General features: G+C 46.5%; 1 protein-coding gene across 1 annotated transcript in view; it reads left to right on the top strand.

The window, feature by feature from the left end:
- CA10 (carbonic anhydrase 10) overlaps positions 1-21,124 on the top strand; it is a 305,312-nt gene that overhangs the window by 208,119 nt on the left and 76,069 nt on the right. The gene's annotated exons all lie outside the window — the stretch shown is intronic.

Raw genomic sequence — 21,124 nt, 5'->3', positions numbered from 1 at the left:
TCTGCCTATAGTGGGTGGAGCCTGCTAGGTCCCTCCCACAGCTTTGCTCTCTCTACTTGTGCAGAGTAACTGGTCTGGTCTCTACCTGTAGTGGGTGGAGCTTTCTAGGTCCCTCCCACAGCTCTGCTCCCTCTGCTTGCACAGAGTAACTAGTCTGGTCTCTGCCTATAGTGGGTGGAGCCTGCTAGGTCCCTCCCACAGCTCTGCTCTCTCTGCTTGTGCAGAGTAACTAGTCTGGTCTCTGCCTATAGTGGGTGGAGCCTGCTAGGTCCCTCCTAAAGCTATGCTCCCTCTGCTTGCGCAGAGTAACTGGTCTGGTCTCTGTCTGTAGTGGGTGGAGCTTGCTAGGTCTCTCCCACAGCTCTGCTTCCTCTGCTTGTACAGAGTATCTGGTCTGGTCTCTGCCTGTAGTGGGTGGAGCTTGCTAGGTCCCTCCCACAGCTCTGCACCCTCTACTTGTGCAGAGTAACTGGTCTGGTCTGGTCTCTGCCTGTAGTGGGTGCAGGGCCACTGATAAGGCAGTACAGCCACCAGCCCTTCTGTACTGGGCCCGGTCACCATCCATTCAAAAGGGGGCCCGGGGACCTGCAGAGCAGGAGGGCCAGCTGTACTGCCTTATTGCAGACAACAATCCTCTTCTGCCTCCCCCTGCAGCGCTGTAGGCTTCTCCTCCTCTCCCTCACTCCAGCTGCATTGCAGGGGGATTGGTTCTAGCACATGTTCCCCTTCCATCTGCTGTCAGGGCCCCTCTGTGTGCCCCTTTCCCTCCTTTCTCGCTGTTAGCTGCTGTTGGGCAATGATTAAGCACTTTGTGTGAAACGCGTCTGCTGAGTAGTGTATATTCCTGTATGTCGGTTTTTGGACTTATGATTTTTACAATAAAGCATTGTTTTTTCTTCACAAGATAGCCTTGGAGCGGTGTGGACCCTTCTTCCCTATAGCTGCTGTTGGCACACAGAGGGCTGTTTCAGGATGCAGGGAAAGGGACCAGTAAATTTGTCTTTTGGTTTCCTCTTCCTTTCCTGAATGAACACAGTGAACGATCGGTACCAATCACTCCTGTGTCCATTCATCACTGAAGCATAAGAAACTGTGTTTGCTATGCTTCAGTTTGTGAATGAGCAGGAAGCCTCAGAGCGCGTCCTATTCATTAATCTACACAGCTGATGCTGTAAAGAAAAGGACTGATAAATCTCTGTCCTTGTCACTTGCGGCGAGGGGGGCGTGGCGCTTATCAGGTAGGCTGTATCAGCTTTGCTTCCTCTACTTGTGAAAAATAACTTGTCTGGTCTCTGTCTGTAGTAGGTGGAGCCAGCTAGGTCCCTCCCACAGTGTCCTGGCAGGGAGTATTGTTTCATTCACCTTATTTGTGTGGATGGAGGAATCTGTTTTTTCTTTTAGCTTATTGATTCTTCTGTTGATTCTCACTGGCGCCCTCCCTCCCCCTTACCGCCCCCATGCGCCCCCATGGCCTCTAATGTGATGGGGGAACCTCTGATGTGATGAGAGGACCTCTGACGTGATGGAGAGACCTCTGATATGATGGGGGAACCTTTGATGTGATAGGAGGGCCTCTGGTGTGATAAGAGAACCTCTGATGCGATAAGAGGGCCTCTGATGTGAAGGAGGGGCCTCTGATGTGAAGGAGGAGCCTCTGATGTGATGGAAGGACCTCTGGTGTTATGGGGGAACCTCTGATGTGATGGAGGAACCTCTGATGTTATGAAAGGACCTCTGATGTGATGGAGGGGCATCTGATGTGATGGGTAGACCTCTGATGTGAAGGAGGAGCCTCTGATGTGATGGAAGGACCTCTGGTGTTATGGGGGAACCTCTGATGTGATGGAGGAACCTCTGATGTTATGAAAGAACCTCTGATGTGATGGGTAGACCTCTGATGTGATGGAGGGGCATCTGATGTGATGGGGGAACCTCTAATATTATGGGAAACCTCTGATGTGATGGCAAGACCTCTGATATAATGGGGTAACCTCTGATGTGATGGGAGAACCTCTGATGTGATAAGAGACTTCTGATGTGATGGAGGGACCTCTGATGTGATAAGAGACTTCTGATGTGATGGAGGGACCTCTGATGTAATACGGAAACCTCTGATGTGATAGGAGGGCCTCTGGTGTGATGGATGGACCTCTGATGTGATAAGAGGACCTCTGGTATGATAAGAAGACCTCTGATGTAATAAGAGGACCTCTGATGTGAAGGAGGGGCCTCTGATGTGAAGGAGGGGCCTCTGATGTGATGGGGGAACCTTTAATGTGATGGGAAGACCTCTGATGTGATGAGAAGACCTCTGATGTGATGGCAGGACCTCTTATGTGATGGGAAGACCTCTGATGTGTTAAGAGGACCTCTGATGTTATGAAAGGACCTCTGATGTGATGGGTAAACCTCTGATGTGATGGAGGGGCATCTGATGTGATGGGGGAATCACTGGTGTGATGGAGAGCATCTGGTGTGATGGGGGAACCACTAATATTATGGGAAACCTCTGATGTGATGGGAAGACCTCTGATGTAATGGGGTAACCTCTGACATAATGGGGTAACCTCTGATACTATGGGTAACCTCTGATGTGATGGCAAGACCTCTGATGTGATGGCAAGACCTCTGATGTAATGGGGTAACCTCTGATGTAATGGGGTAACCTCTGATATAATGGGGTAACCTCTGATACTATGGGTAACCTCTGATGTGATGGGAAGACCTCTGATGTGATAAGAGTCCTCTGATGTGATGGAGGGACCTCTGATGTAATGCGGAATCCTCTGATGTGATGGGAGGACCTCTGATGTGATAACAGACCACAGATGTGATAGAGGGACCTCTGATGTGACGAAGGGACCTCTGATGTAATGGGGTAACCTCTGACATAATGGGGTAACCTCTGATACTATGGGTAACCTCTGATGTGATGGGGTAACCTCTGATGTAATGGGGTAACCTCTGATGTGATGGGGTAACCTCTGATGTGCTGGGGTAACCTCTGATGTGCTGGGGTAACCTCTGATGTAATGGGGTAACCTCTGATGTGATGGGGTAACCTCTGATGTAATGGGGTAACCTCTGATATAATGGGGTAACCTCTGATACTATGGGTAACCTCTGATGTGATGGGAAGACCTCTGATGTGATAAGAGTCCTCTGATGTAATGCGGAATCCTCTGATGTGATAACAGACCACAGATGTGATAGAGGGACCTCTGATGTAATGGGGTAACCTCTGACATAATGGGGTAACCTCTGATACTATGGGTAACCTCTGATGTGATGGGAAGACCTCTGATGTGATGGCAAGACCTCTGATGTGATGGCAAGACCTCTGATGTAATGGGGTAACCTCTGATATAATGGGGTAACCTCTGATACTATGGGTAACCTCTGATGTGATGGGAAGACCTCTGATGTGATAAGAGTCCTCTGATGTGATGGAGGGACCTCTGATGTAATGCGGAAACCTCTGATGTGATGGGAGGACCTCTGATGTGATAACAGACCACAGATGTGATAGAGGGACCTCTGATGTGACGAAGGGACCTCTGATGTAATGGGGTAACCTCTGACATAATGGGGTAACCTCTGATACTGTGGGTAACCTCTGATGTGATGGGAAGACCTCTGATGTGATAAGAGACCTCTGATGTGATGGCAAGACCTCTGATGTAATGGGGTAACCTCTGATATAATGGGGTAACCTCTGATACTATGGGTAACCTCTGATGTGATGGGAAGACCTCTGATGTAATAAGAGTCCTCTGATGTGATGGCAAGACCTCTGATGTGATAACAGACCACAGATGTGATAGAGGGACCTCTGATGTGACGAAGGGACCTCTGATGTGAAGTTTCGTAACAGTGATTGTATGCATTATCCCAGATTTCCCATTATTAAGTAACATTTATGTTTTTTCCAATGTAGCATACTTTTAAATCATGCTGGGACTATAAAAAAAGGCTGAGAATCAATCGTCTATATGAGGACGTCTAAGATAAAACACAATGTGTCCATACTGCAAGTCACGTGACTGTCATCTATACATCGAAAATAACATTTAAAAAGCTTGATCTGGGGGGGGGGGGGGGGGGGGGGGAATAACAAAAGATGCTGTTTTCTATAAATCCTTCAAAACGGCCATTTCATTAAAAATTCCGCTCGGTATCTGGTAACATAGTAACAGAAAATCAGAGATTACTGTGCTTTCGCCATCTGTGCAGATTAATGTTCCTAAAACAAAGCGCTACAGATGAAAGAATGGATTTGGAGATAAAGGATAAAAATATCAAATAGTTGTTGATTTTGCGCCCAGTGGGTTTACGCCTAAAAATTGGAATCATATTACTTTGAGATCGGCCGCTATCTCCCTCTGTATAAAAACGTTCGTCTCAAAGTTAGCAACGGGACGCAGAAGATAAAACCATTCATGTTTATTAATGAACGCACAAACGAACTGCGTGTAATCCCCTTTCCGTCAAGGATTTGAAGGGCCGGCCATACCAAGGCTGACATTGTGGCATGGAAGGGTTAAAATGAAGCTGCACCCAACATGTTAAAACTCTGGGTATGGTTTTTATTTTTGTCTCTACTACAGTGATCCTTGCTGTCTTCTGGATCCCACTGCCCTGCTGCATAGTGACCACAGGGGGGCGCTCACTCTGCACAGGCACTGTTCAGAAAACACTTTGTATTCTCTCAATGAATGGAAAGAATTCTCTAATTGGACGAGGTGGGGATTGTCAGGGGATGACTGGCAACTATCGGCCCAGGGGGCAAGTACAAACCAGAGGCCCCCCCCCCCCACTCTCCCCCTTCCCGGCCTCCTCCTGACCCCCATTCCAGGCTGAAGCTCTGCTCCAGGTACCCTCTATTCACCGGCCGAAATTCGGGTTCCCAGTCTAGCCAGCAGGGGGTGGCTGGGGGGGAACATGGACAGCTTGGCTGGCTGGGGGAGGAGAGTCTCCAGTGGGGCATGGAACCAGCCTCTACTCAGACACAGTTTACACCAGGCATGTCCAACCTGCGGCCCGGGGGCCGCATGCGGCCCCGAACCCCAGGCAATGCGGCCCACTGCCCCCTGACATTTTTTTGTTGCTGGGGAGGGTGAAGTGGTCATGGTGGTTAGAGTGTTTCCTTAATATCTCTCAGAAGAAGTAAACCTCTGTATACTGATTCCATTTCATTTGATCATCCTCTAGTTGTGTTAAATTAGTGCGGGGGGTGCGGCGGCGCGGCGAGGGCGCGGCAGCAATTTATTAAATATATACCTTAACTATAGTATATATTTTATATGCGGCCCGAGAAAATTTCTCTACACTCAATGTGGCCCAGGGAAGCCAAAAGGTTGGACACCCATGGTTTACACCATCCATGCTGGTGGGGGGGTCTTTGCTTTATCCTTGTCTTCATCCTGCACTCAGTAGGTCAGCGGTGGGGACTTTTTACTTCTCTTCACCAGGAATCCTTTAGGCATGTCTGTGGCAGAAGTGGTGCAGCCTTTTATAGGGTATCAGAGTGGCCTGGGGGGCAACTGCCCCCCTGCCCCATGACCCAGTCCTCCCCTGCTGGAGCTGTTCTGTACACAGAACGTATACTGACTACACCCCAGAAACATAATTTCCTGCTTGTGTGATTGGCTCACCAATTTTCCCAGAAGTCTGCCTAAAATACCAGTCAGATTTCTGGCATCCCCTGCAACAAAAATTTCATTTTTGGTGAGATACTCCCAATAGGAACACGTCTAAATAAATCCTTTAGGCATGTCTTTGGCAGAAGCGGTGCAGCCTTTTTTTTGGGGCATCAGAACGGCCCAGGGGGCAATTGCCTCCTGGCCCAGTCCTCCCCTGGGGATTGTAATGTCACTGCCCCGCTTCTCCATCTCATCCAATCAGAGAATGTATGGAGAAAGTGCAACACTTTCCCTAAATGGTGCTGTGTCCCCACCCGGGAGATTTTCACACACTTTGGGATGTATTTATAAACAATTTGCAGATTTAATCATCCTGTGAAACTGCATGTAAATTTTTTCTGTGAAAATAGGCCCAAATCGAATGTTATTAGGCAATTTTCTCTCCATGTCGAATGTTATCTATTCATTAAAAAATAGAGCGAAACAGGAAAATATCATATTATGGCCACCAATGTAAGTGTACACATTCCATACCTGTGGTATCCCTGTGGAAGAGGAGAATCAATGTAGTAGCCACTGCTACTACAGTGATCCTTGCTGTTTTTCCAGATCCCATGGCAAGTGGCTGCCCTGCTGCATTGTAACCACAGGAGGTCACTCGGCATGGGGATCATTCAGGGAACACTTTATATTTTGTAATAATGTGACCACTGTGATTGGCTGTCACAGTGGTCACATGATCAGGAGCTGGTCCCACCAGCTCCTGATCATTGGTCCGGACCGACAGCTGTCTTTGTGGTCCTGGTCTCCGTGGTATGCTCAGCACAGAAACATTGCACATGTGCAGCATGCAGATGGTAAAGCCGACTCTTTTCCCGATGCACATACACTATATTGTCAAAAGTATTGGGACACCTGCCTTTACACACACATGAACATTGATGGCATCCCAGTCTTAGCCCGTAGGGTTCAATCTTGAGTTGGCCCACCCTTTGCAGCTATAACAACTTCAACTCTTCTGGGAAGGCTGTCCACAAGGTTTAGGAATGTGTCTATGGGAATGTTTGACCATTCTTCCAGAAGAGCATTTGTGAGGTCAAGCACTGATGTTGGACAAGAAGGCCTGGCTCGCAGTCTGCGCTTTAATTCATCCCAAAGGTGTCTATCATGTTGAGGTCAGGACTCTGTGCAGTCCAGTCAAGTTCCTTCACCCCAAACTCGGTCAAGATGAATAGCTTTGCAAAAAACAGGTTAAAGAGTAGGGAAGAGCGCAAATCCACAAAGGGTTTTTTTACATCCAATACCTGGAAGGATGAATATCTTACTTGTAAAATGTAAAACCAGCCCCATCCTTATCCCCGTGTAGTGCTGGAGTACACAGCAGGTATCGGGGAGGAAATGTATCTTGTGGATCTCATGAGTCAGTCGCTGTTTGGCAGCAGGCTGCTTCCTTCACACATAATAGAGCTGTGTCCTTGTCGCGGGGCCAGTAAGCAGGCGGCAGAGGGATGAGTATTCTGCCTGCAGAGAATATATTCAGCACTCGTGATATAACACAATAAGAGTTCAATCAATTCCTCCCAGCACTTAAAAAGGTATTAAACCCAAAAGCAAACATTTATTATATTGCAGCTTACCAATTCTTGGATGTAATGGCTGTATTTGTTTTCTTTTTTAACCACTTTATGATGGCACATATACTGCGGCAGGCCAGCCGCTCCGGATCACGCACCTAACATGCAGAGGCGTAGCTTGAAGCTTGTGGGCCCCGGTGCAAAAGTTGACCTTGGCCTCTCCATTACCATCTGCCGCTTCCACCACACGCCAAGATACCCCCCCCAGTCTGCACAAGCATGCCCTTTCAGTCTGCATAAGCTTCCCCCCAGTCTGTTCAAGTCCTCCCCAATCTGCAAAAGCCCCTTCACATTTCCCCCCAGGCTGCACAAGTTTCCCCCCAGGCTGCACAAGTCACTTCCAGTCTGTACAAGTTCCACAAGTCCCCCCCCCCCCCAGTCTGCACAAGTCCTTTCTCAGTTCCCCCCCCCCCCAAGTCTGCACAAGTTTCTCCTCAGTCTGTACAAGTCCCCCCCAGTCTGTAAAAGCCCAACAAGTCCCCCCAATCTGCACTAGCCCCTCCCCAGTCCCTCCGTCTGCACGAGTTTCTCCCCAGTCTGTAAAAGTTTCCCCCAGACTGTACAAGTCACTTCCAATCTGTACAAGTTACACAAGTCCCCCCCCCCCCCCAGTCTGCACAAGTCCCTTCTCAGTTCCCCCCAAGTCTGCACAAGTTTCTCCCCAGTCTGTACAAGTCCCCCCCAATCTGTACAAGTCCCACAGGTCTCCCCAATCTGCACAAGCCCCTCCCCAGTCCCCCCTCCGTCTGCATGTGTTTCTCCCCAGTCTGTACAAGTTTCCCCCAGTCTGTGCAAGTCACTTCCAGTCTGTACAAGTCCCACAAGTCCCCCCCCCCCCCGGTCTGCACAGGTCCCTTCTCAGTTCCCCCTCAAGTCTGCACAAGTTACTCCCTAGTCTGTAAAAGTCCCCCCCCCCAGTCTGTACAAGTCCCCCCCCAATCTGCACTAGCCCCTCCCCAGTACCCCCCCCCCCCAGTCTGCACAAGTTTCTCCCCAGTCTGTACAAGTCCCCCCAATCTGCACTAGCCCCTCCCCAGTCCCCCCCAGTCTGCACAAGTTTCTCCCCAGTCTGTACAAGTTTCCCCCAGTCTGTACAAGTCCCACAAGTCCTCCGCGAGTCTGCACAAGTCCCCCCAGTCTGTACAAGTCCCCCTCCTCCCTAAGTTTGCAGAGCTCACCTCTGAATCACATCTCTCTAGCTCACAGGGATGGCAGATTTCCTTTCCTTCTCGGGGCTCCGGTGGATGACATCAGCAACCCGCCCCCTCCAGAGATGCAGTTCCTGCACCAGGTTTCCATCAGAAGCTCTAGCACAGGCATGTCCAACCTGCGGCCCAGAACCGCAGGCAATGCGGCCCACTGCCCCCTGACAATTTTTTATTTTTTTTGCTGGGGAGGAAGGAAGTCAAGTCGGGGGCATGGCCACAGAGGCAGTCTCGGAGGGGATCATCCACTAGTTGTGTTAAATTAGTGCTGGGGGGGCACAGCAGCACGGGAAGGGCACAGCGGCGTTTTATTACTTATATACCTTAATAGTATATATTTTATATGCGGCCCGAGAAAATTTCTGTACACTTAATGTGGCCCAGAGAAGCCAAAAGGTTGGACACCCATGCTCTAGCAAGAGATCTTTGTGTGACTGAGAAACAAGTCACACAGAATCATCTGTGACAGGAGCCAGAAATCTGGCAGTGATAGGCGAAGCATCAGTGCCTCAGGCTTGTCTCATTCATGGGTACACTGCGCACTTTGCACCCCTAGATGATAAGCCACTATGGAGGCCGCACGATCCCCCCTAGAACATGTTCGGGGTCACAATTGCAATCCCTATTGCTATGCCAATGCTAGTATTTTATCTGAGCGCTGGGGTAGGGAGCGCCAGAACCTGCCGTCCCAGCTGTGCAGCGATTGGCTGCAGCATGAACCAATTAACGGGTACCAGCCACTGATTGGTCGCTGCCACCTGACGATCAGCTCCAGTACTACTGAAGAGAGCCCTGTGGATGAAAACTAACACAGGGCTCTCTTCCGACAATAGCAGTGTCCTGGTTTTTTTTTTTTTCCTGCAAAGCACATTGCTTAACCACCTCAATACAGGGCACTTAAACCCCCTTCCTTCCCAGACCAATTTTCAGCTTTTAGCGCTGTTGCATTTTGAATGACAATTGCGCAGTCATGCAACACTGTACCTAAACCAAATTTATTTCATTTTTTCCCCACAAATAGAGCTTTCTTTTGGTGGTATTTGATCACTGCCAGGTTTTTTCTTTTTTGGTGCACAAATAAAAAAATGCCGAAAAGTTTGAAAAAAAAAAAAGTTTTTTGTTTAGGTTATAAAATTTTGTAAATAGATACGTTTTTTCCTGCACTGATGAGCACTGATGACGCCGCACTGACAGGCACTGATGAGGAGACACTGATGGGGTGGCACTGATGGGGTGGCACTGATATGCACTGATAGGTAGCACTGATATGCAGCACTGATGGGCACTGATATGTGGCACTGATAGATAGCACTGATATGCAGCATTGGTGGGCACTGATAGGCAGCACTGATGGGCACTGATCGGCGGCACTGATGGGCACTGATGGGCACTGATAGGCGGCACTGATGGGCACTGATGGGTGGCACTGATGGGCGGCACTGATCGGCACTGATGGGGGGCACTGATGGGCACTGATAGGCAGCACTGGTGGGCAATAATGGGCACTGGTGGGCGGCACTGATAGATGGCAATAACGGGCACTGGTGGGCAGCACTGATAGATGGCATTGGTGGGCAGCACTGATAGGGGGCACCACTGGCAGGCTCTCTGAGCCCTGTTTGCCATCCCTGGTGGCCATGGTGGGCATCCCTGGTGGTCATGGGTGGGCATCCCTGGTGGCTCTAGTGGCATCCCCTCCCCCCAGGGCTGCACTGGTAATCAATCATCTGATTACCAGCACAGACCCCCCCTGTGATCAGTGAGTAATTAGAAATACTCACTGATCACCCCAGCTGCAGAATTGATCCTCTTCTCTTCTCCTCACTGACAGGATCTGTCAGGAGGAGAAGAGATCGAAGCCGTTACAACGGCTGTATTGACATTACATGACGGCTGTGATTGGTCACAGCCGTCATGTGATCAGGAAGGCCAATCACAGGGCCCTCCTGCCGAGGCTTGTTGCTCTGTGTCCTAGGGACACAGGCACATCGAGATCGCGCCGCTGCGCGTGCCTGCGGCGGCGCGATCTCTCTCCTTCTGAAGGACATTCCGGAACGTCCATTCAGAAGGACGAGACTCCCACCCGGCCGTATATGTACTATGGCCTGGGTGGGAGGTGGTTAAAGCGGGGCTCCATCCAAAAGGGGAAGTTCTGCTTTAAGCATTCCTCCTAGTTTACCTGCTCCCACTTCCAACATGGGGACAAGGTGCTTTGGGGTGGGGGGTGAAGAACCCTCCTTTCCTCAAAGCACCCCCATGTTGAGGGTGTATGGCCTGGTATGGTCCAGAAGGGGGGGGGGCTCGCTCGTCCCCTCCCCTTTCCTGACCTGCGGGGCTGCATGCTCAGTTAAGGGTCTGGTATGGATTTTGGAGGGGACATTTTTTTATTTTGGCGTGGGGTTCCCTTTCAAGATCCATACCAGACGTAGGGGGCCTGGTATGGAACTTGAGGGGGGGGTACACTGCGCCATTTATTTTTCCATTTTGCCGTAGAGTTCCCCTTCAAGATCCTCAGAGCACACATTGCACCACAAGTCGGATCATTCCGACTTGAATAGAGTCAGAAAAATGCTGCTAAAAGCTAATGCGGCTAAACGCGCATTACCGCCAATGGAAAAACCTACTAAAAGCGCGTTTTTACAGCTGATTTTTCCTGTCCTTAGTAGCGGCTTTGCAGCTTGTTTTTTCTAACGCCTCGTGTGCATGAGGCCTTAACCCTTTGATCGCCCTAGATGTTAACCCCTTCCCAGCCAGCCAGCCAGTGTAAATAAATAAATAAAGACCAATAATACGAAAAAAAAAGAAATACTCCTAAATAAATAAATACCAATAATAATAATATTAAAAAAATAAATACTAAAATAAATAAATTAATGAATACTACTGCTAATAAATAAATAAATGCAAAATAAATGAATAAATAAATAAATACTACAACTGTTACTGCTACTACTACTAATTAATATTATTAATAAATATGTTGGGCTTTTACTTTTGAACTTATTTAATGAAATAAATACTCCTCTATAAAGACCATTGATACTAAATAAATACTTATTAATTTATTTATTTGATATGCATTTTATAACTATTATTATTAATAATAATAATAATAATAATAATAATAATAATAAAATAAATACTCCTAAACCTGTTGTGTGTTGCTCTTGTTTCTCCCTAACTTCTCACCCCTCTCCACTCTCTATAAAGCGTACATTGGTAGAAGCTGAGCTTTATATTAATTATTGTGCCGTTCTTTAGTGATGTCCATAAGAAGTAAACAAATTCATTGCTTTGGGCAACTGAATATTTTATGACGAGGATAGAAGGCGCAGACTTGTCTGTGGCCTCCAACAAGGCACTTTTCATACCGAAAAAAAAAACCACTTTTATGTGAGTTTTACTTGGACTGCCTGTCTCCTACGCGCTCCTCTCAGTATTCACATTCCCGCTGGGGGTTGCCATCACCAAAGCATCAAACGGGACTAATTATGCTCCACACATTAAACAAGTATCCTCCTACCATCTCCTAATTCTGTTTCTGAAGTGTAACATTTAATATGCAGACACAGTTATTTTTCTTTTTTCTTTAATTTTTCCCTTAAAGTGGACCTAGCATTAGATATCATTTTTCATGACCTATCCCAACCTGATCTCTACTATGTAGGTCCTGATTGGGATCACAAATGTCTGACACAGATCAGCCCCTGCTGCAATCTCTCACCTTGTGACTTAAGCCTTGTACTCACGTACCGATTGTTGGCCGTGAATTTTCGGCCGCCGCCCGATCGGCCGATTATCGGCTTATTAGTATGATGATTCCGACAACCGACTGCGACTTTTCGGCCAAACAAAATCTGGTGTGCATGCTATAAAATTTTTGTTGGCCGTCAGCAGAACGGCCGATTGTTCCTCTGTCAGTACAGATTTCGGCCGACAAAAATCAGTTGAGCAAGACTGGGCATGCTCAGAGAAGAAAAAACACACGAAAAGTAGAGCAGAACATGACATCACTTCTGAAGTTGGTTGTTGTTGGCCGACAAATTTAGTGTGCAGTCTAGAGCACATTTCAACCAACACAACAACACTGGACAAAAGATGGCCGATCGGTCGGCCAACAATCGGTGCGTGTGTACGGGGCATTACTTTAATGTTACAGTGCTGCAATCACTGGGGAAAATGTGGAAATGTTTTCTCCTGACTGATGACATCATCATAACCTAAACAAGGTCACTGGACTGGGCATTAAAGTGACGCTAATCGCTATCCTTATTCTGCCTTCTTATCATGTCCTTTGGAAGCTCCAATCTCTCCTTTTCATAGTTAACCTTAGGAGTGAGCAGGAGAGGGTGGCTACGTTCCTACATACAGTGGGACTATGGCAGAGGCATAACTAGAACCTTCAGGGCCCCAGTGCAAGAAACCATGAAGGGCCCCCCGGTCCCCTGGCCGGGGCCCTTCCCTTCAAGCCTGGGGCTCTTCCCACTGATCCTGGGGCCCTTTACTCTCGTTGCGGGGCCCTTTCACAAGTTCTGCAGTGGGCCCCCTTCCTGCCATCTTGTTCTTATGGTGAAGGGAATCGGCGGCTAACAATAAATGATATCTGAATCAGTGGCGGCTGGTGCTCAAAATTTTTGGGGGGGCGCAAACAGAAAAATGTAATAGGCATTGCTTTGCGGCAAAAAACGCTGTAAAAAAATTGCATGACTTTGAGGTTGCAAAAGTGTGAAAGGGGCCTTCAGTAATTAAGGTATAGTGTGCCCCCTTTCAATGCAGACAAACCAGCGTGCCCCCTTTCAATGCAGAGAGACCAGCGTGCCCCCTTTCAATGCACAGTGACCAGCATGCCCCCTTTCAATGCAGTGACCAGCGTACATGCCCCCAATGTAGTGACCAGCATACATGCCCCCTTCAATGCAGTGACCAGTATACAATTCCACCAATGCAGAGATCAGCGTACATGCCCCCAATGCAGTGACCAGCATACATGCCCCCAATGCAGTGACCAGCGTACATGCCCCCAATGCAGTGACCAGCATACATGCCCCCAATGCAGTGACCAGCATACATGCCCCCAAGGCAGTGACCATCATACATGCCCCAATGCAGAGATCAGCGTGCATGCCCCCAATGTAGTTACCAGCATACATGCCCCCAATGCAGAGATCAGCGTGCGTGCCCCCAATGTAGTGACCAGCATACATGCCCCCAATGTAGTGACCAGCATACATGCCCCCCAATGCAGTGACCTACCTAAATGTGTTCCCACATCTACAGAGTAAAATATATCATATAACTATATAATAGTGCTGCTATAGTACCCAATATCTTATAAATTATGATTTACAGTGCTTAAAGGATAACCCCACTTTTGTGGGAGAAAAAAATAGCAAATAAAGAAAAATATAGCGTATACAATTGCGACACAAATCATATTGTATTTGATTTTTTTTTTTAATTACCTTTCCTTTTCAATCTGCAGTATTGAAAATGCAATATAATATGGCTACCTGGAGCTGTTCTGTACACAGAATGTATAATGACCACCCCCCCCCCCCCCCCCACCTAGAAACATAATTTCCTGCTTGTGTGATTGGCTCACCAATTTTCCCAGAAGTCTGCACTAAGATACAAGTCAGATTTCTGGCATCCCCTGCAACAAAAATGTCATTTTTGGTGAAATACTCCCTATAGGAACACATCTAAAGGGATGCAGGCGCAGCAGCTTTCCTCATTAGAGCTTTGCAGGTGCACAGCTGATTGATAATTATGAAACCACTCCCATTTGACCCACCCAGCACACAGGCACAGAGGAACAAACAGTGATTCCTTCAGAATAACAAAAGGTAAGAAATCTGCAGCAAAGGTTGTAATAATCCTTGCAATGTACAGAGATCACCCAGAGGGGAATGTTATTTTCTCAACAAAAGTGGAGTTACGCTTTAAACAAATGACTAAAAAACATATATATATACCATAGAGTATAATACAACAAAGTAAAGATAAATGGAAGTGCAATTCAAAGTGAGCAACTCCTAAAGTGCAAAGATAGTGCAGAGACACCATCTCTGTTATATAAAGTGCAAGTGAAACAATAAATCCTGAAGTGGTAAATAAAGAGGAGGCACTCATATGTGCAAAAAAAAAAAGTTCAAAGTCTCTAAATAAAGTGCAATATGAATTATTCCTTAAAGCGGAGTTCCGGCCTCAAAATCGAAAAAATCGATTTTGGGACATCCGATTGAGGCTCGGTTCACATATATGCGATGCGGGAAGGCTGCGAATTCGCAGCCTTTTCCCGCATCGCACACGCACCCCCGGCAGTTCACACTGCCATATGCGATACGCTGGGGGTGTCAATGTAATCTTAACGACACCCCCAGTTTGATCGCATATCGCAGTGCGATCGTGCAGTTCGCACAGGATGGGATCGCACAAGTGTGAACCGCTGTGCGATCCGATCCTGATGCGGCTGCAAAAATGCCTCCTGTGCGTGTTTGCACCGGGTGCGATGCGAATTTAGCCATACAAACTGTATGGCTAAACTCGCACCGCACAGCTGATCGCATGTAATGTCGGAGCAGTGCGCTCCGACATTACATGCGAACCCGGCACTCGCAGAAGTGTGAACCGGGTCTGAGTGTCACCTGAAAAAGAAATGGATGCTCCTGATTTTTTTTTTTTTGTTCACTTACCTTTTTATAGAAGAAAATATACTCACCTTCCTTCCACTTCCTCCCTCTGCAGCCGCGGCCCACGCCGTCACTTCCGGCTTTCTATGACTCCTGGGAGCTGAACGTCATCGCTCCCAGGAATCAATGCGCCTGCACCGGCCCTGCTCGTCACTTCCGGTGCAGGCGTGGCATTCCCTGCTAAACAGCTTCTGGGCATGCCTAGAATCTGTGCAAGGATGCTGCGCCTGCACCAGAAGCGACGAGCGGGGCCGGCACAGGGCATTCTGGGACTCCCACGTGACCGAAGAGGATGCAGAAGAGGACGCGCTGGCTTCTGCTGCCCACACCTGAAATGGCAGCGCTGGTGAAGAAATTTTCAAGGTAAGTATGTCTTCTAAAAGGTAAGTGCGACCCGGGACAGTTCAGAGGCTATCCATTGTGGAATGTACTAGCCCTGAATGTCCCGGAGGTATTTTTATCTAAATTTCACCCCCTAGGCTGGAACTCCGCTTTAAATCTTGTGCTGCGGTCCCCCAGGTGAAGTGTCTGCTCACCTCCATAGTTAGCCCACTAGGGGTCAGTAGCAATAGTAGGAAGGTAATCACTGCCGTCCAACCACTAAGCAACTCCACAGTCCTTGACGATGCTCCAAATTAGCACATGCACACAAAAAGACAATCTCCAATGGCGCAGTACCCAACCGTTTGGGAAGCAGTAAGACAGATCCCAGCTTAAAATATTAAACTCACATTTATTGAAATAAAACAGCGTAAGGATCACAATTCCAACAGTAATCACATGGATAGTGTCAAACCTGCCCACCGCTTGGTACCCCTACGCGTTACGTCACATTTATCGTGGCTTCAACTGGAGGAGAAAAGAAAATTTGAAATAAATCCTATTTTAGGAAGTAATGGATGTCAGTTTGCAGCAGTTTTGGTACATTCAGTATTAGAATTGTCACTCCGACATAAAGTTAAATGGAAACTTTCAGAATTCTATTTAAGTGGAAGAAGGGTGAACATTGCTGTAATATTAAATAGTTGTTTCATTTTATTCTGATGAAGACATAAGATGGAGGAAATGTATAGTGTGCTTTTAGAGAGCGCCTATTATTATTGCCATGTTTATTATACACTCATTTTTAATGCAACTTTTATATTTTTTCACACTTGCATTTCATTATTGTTGCTATTGTATTAGAGTGGATGTGAAGCCATTTTTTCTACTTTTAAACATGGTATTTAGAGAATTGCTCAGAGAATATGTAGGTACCCACAGCCTAAATAGCATTAAAAAAATGTAGGTGGGTTGGGGATTTTATCGGACATTACAAAAAAAAATTCTAAAAATAATCTGTTTTATTGTATATAAATAATTTATAACACGATACAAAAAGACCATAAACTTTCATAGTATACAGAAATGTCCCTCTTGACGGTTGCTACCCGCCCAGTGTTGGGGTTACTTCTACCTGGGAAGCTACTCCAGAGAAGATGACTATGTGTAGGCCGTCTAACTGGGCATGTTTCGTGGTTTTCCGCTTCTTCAGGAGAAGAACAGAGGGAATAAAGCATTAGAAATAAAATGTAGAAAAATAAATATACACTATATTGCCAAATGTATTGGACACCCAATCTTCGTTCGTAGGGTTCAAAATTGAGTTGGCCCACCGTTTGCAGCTATAACAGCTTCAACTCTTCTGGAAAGGCAGTCCAGTAATTTCAATGGCTTTGATTTGCAATAATTGCCTTGATGCCACCATGTTGGCCTTTGGCTAAACCTGGCCTGACTTTAGGGTAAGTGTTTTTCATACCACTGCTTGGAATTAATATAGTCTGTGTGAATCTCACAGTCTACACTCAATATTTGTGTCAGCATGAACTTGTATATACACTATACTACTAAAAATATTGGGACGCCTGCCTTTACACACACATGAACTTTAATAGCATCCTAAGTCTGTAGGGTTCAATATTGAGTTGGCGCACCCTTTGCAGGTATAACAGCTTTAACTCTTCTGGGAAGGCTGTCCACAAGGTTTAGGAGTGTGTCTATGGGAATGTTCAACCATTCTTCCAGAAGCGCTTTTGTAAGGTCAGGCACTGATATTGGGCAAGAAGACCTGGCTCGCTGTTTTGGCTCAAATTCATCCCAAAGGTGTTCTATTGGGTTGAGGTCAGGACTCTGTGCAGGCCAGTCAAGTTCCTCCACCCCAAACTCGCTTATTCATGTCTTTATGGACCTTGCTTTGTGCACTGATCCAAATAATTTGGTGGAGGGGGGGATTATGGTGTGGGGTTGTTTTTCAGTGGTTGGGCTTGGCCCTTCAGTTCCAGTGAAGGGAACTCTTAGGGCATCAGCATACCAAGACATTTTGGACAATTTCATGCTCCCAACTTTGTGGGAAAAGTTTGGGGATGGCACAAAGCAAGGTCCATAAATACATAGATGAGCAAGTTAGGGGTGTAAGAACTTCACTGGCCAGCACAGAGTCCTAGCCTCAACCTGATAGAACACCTTTGCGATAAATGAGAGAGGAAACTGCAAGCCAGGCCTTCTCAACCACATCAGTGCCTGACCTCACAAATGCGTTTCAGGAAAAATGGTCGAATATTCCCATAGACACACACGTAAACCTTGTGGACAGCCTTCCCAAAAGAGTTGAAGCTGTTTTAGCTGCGATGGGTGGGCCAACTCAATATTGAACCCTACAGACTAAGACTGGGATGCTGTTAAAGTTCATGTGCGTGTAAAGGCAGATGTCCCAATACTTTTGGTAATATAGTGTATACCAGGGCCCCCTCCGCATCTACGCAGCCCAATAAGAGGCCATGCTTCTCAAAATCCAGAGCTTGGCTTATCTGCACATGTTTCATCTCCGCGCCATGGAGTGTGATGTGGTTTAATGACTGAAAGCAGAGGAAATCCGCTGCCATTCCCCTATTAACATCATGTACTAGAAAGCATCAGAGCTCCTCGATGTTAGCCACATCAAATAACATCAGATGAAAGTTTATCCCATTTTTTTTTTTCATCCGTGGCAATCTGGTTTCGTTATATAGACGACATTTTTGCTGTCTGGACAGGTTCAAAATCAATGCTAGATGAGTTTATTGCCCAACTAAATATAAACGACTTCAACTTGAAGTTAACATCTACTATCAGTGACTCGAGTGTTAATTTCCTTGACCTAACGGTACTCAAACATGTGGATGGACACCTGACGACTAACCTATACAGAAAGGAGACGTCAGGGAATGTAATATTACATGCGTCTAGCGCCCACCCAGGGGCGCTTATACGCAGTATTCCATACGCCCAATACATACGCCTACGGTGTAATTGCACATCTGATAACGATTTCAAAATACAGGCTAACCTTTTACGAGAACGCCTAATGGCTCGTGGATACAGTAAGCGTTTGTTGAGAACAGCTTTCAACAAAGCGTTTTCTCAAAATAGAAACAGCCTCATCTTTAGAGCCAAACCTCCAAACACGCAATCGACAGTTAAATTAATAACCAAATACTCCGCTCATGAAAAAGTATTGAGAAATATTCTTGAACGGAACTGGCATCTTCTTCGTGATGATCCGGTTATAAACAAATACGTGGGCAAACATCCCCAAATTGTTTTCAGGAGAACAAGATCTTTAAGAGATCAACTAACAACAAGCCACTATCAACCCATCAGAAATAAAGTAACCACAGGTAGAGGTACTTATAAATGTCGCAAATGCGCCTTATGTCCTTGGATAGAGGAGAATACTGAATACACTTTACCTAATGGGGAGACATTTGCTCCAAAATTTCGAGCTGACTGTAGCACACGTGGAGTGGTATACATGATGCATTGTACCTGCGGCATGTTCTATATAGGTAAAACTATAAGAGAGCTCCGCTAAAGGATAAATGACCATGTGTACGTATCAGCAGGGGGAAGGATGATCACGCCCGTGAGCAGACACCTTGACCTATACCACAGGTTCAATCCTAAAAAGGCAAGATTTTATGTGCTTGAGGTTATTCCTCAAGATCCTCGGGGTGGCAACTGGGACAAAAAAATTCTCCAGAGAGAGACTCTCTGGATAGAGCGTCTCAATGCCACTTATAGACCTGGGTTGAACGAAACACAGTCGTACAAACCCTTTCTGTGAAGGTTTCCTTGCTTACTTAATGCCAATAGACCTAATTGACCCCGAGTAGCATACTCTGGCTACGACAATGGCCCTATGTGGGATATATGGGTCAGGGTGTCTCCTTGGTTCTGGCGTGGTCATCCTCCCCCCGTATATATATATTTAATTATTCTGATACCTCTTCACATTAAATAGGTTTTGTGGCACATATACCCCTCTTCTTTCCTTATGTATAACAAACAGTTTTTTGTGCTATAATCCCTATCTCATCAATATTATGATCTTGAGGATTTATAATAAGTCAAAATATGCAACTTTCCCTTGGGGTTTGAAGTATGGAAGTGTTTCTAGTAGGGGGCAGTTCAGCCCCTGTTCTTTCATTAGGGCTGTTACTATTGAACGCCCTCACTAGTGGTTAATGTCAAAAAATAAACATGGTTATATAATAATTTTTGATAAACAAATATATTACCGATATATATCTCCTGGTTTACCAGGAACATCTTTGTACCTTAGTGAAATATGTTTTTATATCTGTATTTTTAAATATATAATTTTTGCCTTGTTGTGTTGTTTTTTCATTTCAGGCAATTAGAATCCCCATGTAATTGCGGACCGATCCTGTGGGGGCAGTGTGGGTAAGCATGGAGGTCGGCCTCATCAGTGAGGTATGTGCGGCCAGATAGGCCGCAGGTTAGTTCCGCCCCTTCCGGGCGGAACTTCCTGTGGCACCTGAGCGGACTACAGAGGCACTTCCTGCCTCTGTATGATCTGCATACACCCGTGACTAAGCCGAGAGCTTCGCTGGGGTGTCCCCGCATTGGCTCTCGAGCGATGTCCGGTGGGAGTGGCCGGGGCGGTGACGTCCGTTTGACGAACCGCCCGGGATCCATGCTACTTAAGGGCGCCATTTACAAGCCCTGGTATGGTGGAGGTTCCCCATCCGGTGAGGACTGTGCGGAAGCTGGGAACAGCGTGGCAAGGGGTAAGCTTTATATGGCCAGTACTAATACTGTAACATTACACGCTTGTGATATCCGGGAATTCACCTTAATCTTACTGTGCTTAACAGCCGACATACAAGCAGAGGAGATACACTCCCTACATTTAAGCTCTGGCCCTTCCCAAGTTTGGTGAGCCTTGTTAAGGTGTCTGTTTATGTTTGGAATTTTCGTACTGCATAGGGATCTATCATATTGGGTGGCACTCTATATATTCACCACTATGTTTATTACCTATGTTTATTCTAAGTACGCTTTGCATGTACTCATCTTGGACCCTATGTAGCAACTGCTTATCTATATATAACTCTGGTCACCCCCCTACTATTATGGAGGAGGGTGGGCCGGATACAAAACTGATTACACACACATATTCGCATATGTATATGGAAGCAAACCAATATACATGATATGTATTTTACTATAAGGGTAGCCCATACACGAATGGGTAAATTCTGTATGTTGGTGCATAATCGTTTAGAAACGCATGGCACCTGTCCATTCTTACGGTCCAGAATGACTATATGTCTTTTCTTTTGCCCCTTTTAAGGCAGATAATCTATGGGCTCTATAGGTACTTACACACTCTTATAACAAGCATGAGGCATACTAATTTTGCCACTTTGAAACACTTGAGCTTATGTTTTAGCATTTCTATGGGCTTTCCCTTAAAGTGATATCATAGAATAAAAACGCCTACTATTCTGAGAAACATTGTTCTTCTGCTCTCATCCACCCAGATATGAGACATGGAGTGACTACCCTCACTACTATGTCACTATACATTGCCTTTTTTGAGCTTCCCAAAACGCACAGTCCTCCTCGTT

The sequence above is a fragment of the Pelophylax lessonae genome, assembly GCF_965119305.1.
Source record: "Pelophylax lessonae genome assembly, chromosome: 11".
NCBI classification, from domain to species: Eukaryota; Metazoa; Chordata; class Amphibia; order Anura; family Ranidae; genus Pelophylax; species Pelophylax lessonae.
The sequence above is the reverse complement of the archived record's forward strand: the minus strand, read 5'-3'. Positions and strand labels throughout refer to the sequence as shown.